This window comes from Entelurus aequoreus, linkage group LG01 (genome assembly GCF_033978785.1).
Source record: "Entelurus aequoreus isolate RoL-2023_Sb linkage group LG01, RoL_Eaeq_v1.1, whole genome shotgun sequence".
Classification (NCBI taxonomy): domain Eukaryota; kingdom Metazoa; phylum Chordata; class Actinopteri; order Syngnathiformes; family Syngnathidae; genus Entelurus; species Entelurus aequoreus.
In genome coordinates this window covers 70,071,492-70,073,991 of record NC_084731.1, presented here as the reverse complement: position 1 = coordinate 70,073,991, position 2,500 = coordinate 70,071,492, and the positions used below count along the sequence as shown (strand labels likewise).

At 33.7% G+C, this 2,500-nt stretch overlaps 1 protein-coding gene across 6 annotated transcripts in view; it reads right to left on the bottom strand.

Annotated features, from left to right (window-relative positions):
- LOC133656367 (bromodomain and PHD finger-containing protein 3-like) overlaps positions 1–2,500 on the bottom strand; it is a 71,792-nt gene that overhangs the window by 58,690 nt on the left and 10,602 nt on the right. The gene's annotated exons all lie outside the window — the stretch shown is intronic.

The window sequence follows — 2,500 nt, the reverse complement described above, 5'->3', positions numbered from 1 at the left end:
GGATGGCTATAAAAGGCGCCTTATTGCAGTGAAACTTGCCAAGGGACATGTAAGAAAATATTAACATTGCTGTATGTATACTTTTGACCCAGCAGATTTGCTCACATTTTCAGTAGACCCATAATAAATTCATAAAAGAACCAAACTTCATGAATGATTTTTGTGACCAACAAGTATGTGCTCCAATCACTCTATCACAAAAAAATAAGAGTTGTAGAAATAATTTGGAAACTCAAGACAGTCATGACATTATGTTCTTTACAAGTGTATGTAAACTTTTGATCGCGACTGTATATATATTTATATATATATTAGGGCTGTGAATCTTTGGGTGTCCCACGATTCGATTCAAAATCGATTCTTGGGGTCCCGAAACGATTTTTTTTTTCAATTCAACACGATTCTCGATTCCAAAACGATTTTTTTTTTTTTTAATGAAAGCAATACACAACAATACCATAGTAATGCAATACAATTTCAAAACCAAACCCGACCCAGCAACATTCAGAATAGCAATAAACAGAGCAATTGAAGACACACAAACATGACACGGAACAATCTAAAAGTAGTGAGACAAAAATGAACATTATCAACAACAGTATCAATATTAGTAACAATTTCAACATAGCAGTGATTAAATATCCCTCATTGATATTATCATTACAAACATTAATTTAAAAAAAAATTACAAAAAATTAACAATAGTGTCACAGTGGCTTACACTTGCATCGCATCTCATAAACTAAATGTCTAATGATAATGTCAGAGGGATTTTTAATCACTGCTATGTTGAAATTGTAACTAATATTGATACTGTTGTTGATAATATTCATTTTTGTTTCACTACTTTTGGTTTGTTCTGTGTCGTGTTTGTGTCTCCTCTCAATTGCCCTGTTTATTGCAGTTCTGAGTGTTGCTGGGTCGGGTTTGGTTTTGGAATTGGATTGCATTGTTATGGTATTGCTGTGTATTTTTTTGTTGGATTGATTAATTTAAAAATAAATAAAAAATTTAAAAAAAAAAAAAATCTAAAAAAAAAAAAATCGATTTTTAAATTTGATTAATTTAAAAAAAATAAAAATAAAATAAAATTTTAATAAATAAAAATACATACATTTTTTAAAAATGAGAATCGATTCTGAATCGCACAACGTGAGAATCGCAATTCGAATTCGAATCGATTTTTTCCCACACCCCTAATATATATATATATATATATATATATATATATATATATATATATATATATATATATATATATATATATATATATATATATATATATATATATAATATATATATATATATATGTATATGTAGGGACGGCGTGGCGAATTTGGTAGAGTGGCCGGGCCAGCAATCGGAGGGTTGCTGGTTACTGGGGTTCAATCCCCACCTTCTACCATCCTAGCCACGTCCGTTGTGTCCTTGGGCAAGACACTTCACCCTTGCTCCTGATGGGTGCTGGTAGCGCCTTGCATGGCAGCTCCCTCCATCAGTGTGTGAATGGGTGAATGTGGAAATACTGTCAAAGCGCTTTGAGTACCTTGAAGGTAGAAAAGCGCTATACAAGTATAACCCATTTATCATTATCATTTATATATATATATATATATATATATATATATATATATATATATATATATATATATATATATATACAGTATATATGTTGGCCCTGTGATGAGGTGGGTTTGTATATATATATATATATATATTATATACAAACCCTGTTTCCATATGAGTTGGGAAATTGTGTTACATGTAAATATAAACGCAATACAAGGATTTGCAAATCCTTTTCAACCCATATTCAATTGAATGCACTACAAAGACAAAATATTTGATGTTCAAACTCATAAAGCTTTATTTTTTTTTTGCAAATAATAATTAACTTAGAATTTCATGGCTGCAACACGTGCCTAAGTAGTTGGGAAAGGGCATGTTCACCACTGTGTTACATGGCCTTTCCTTTAAACAACACTCAGTAAACGTTTGGGAACTGAGGAGACACATTTTTTAAGCTTATCAGGTGGAATTCTTTCCCATTCTTGCTTGATGTACAGCTTAAGTTGTTCAACAGTCTCCGTTGTGGTATTTTAGGCTTCATAATGCGCCACACATTTTCAATGGGAGACAGGTCTGGACTACAGGCAGGCCAGTCTAGTACCCGCACTCTTTTACTGTGAAGCCACGTTGATGTAACACGTGGCTTGGCATTGTCTTGCTGAAATAAGCAGGGGCGTCCATGGTAACGTTGCTTGGATGGCAACATATGTTGCTCCAAAACCTGTATGTACCTTTCAGCATTAATGGCGCCTTCACAGATGTGTAAATTACCCATGTCTTGGGCACTAATACACCCCCATACCATCACAGATGCTGGCTTTACAACTTTGCGCCTATAACAATCCGGATGGTTCTTTTCCTCTTTGGTCCGGAGGACACGACGGCCAGTTTCCAAAAACAATTTGAAATGTGGACTCGTCAGACCACAGAA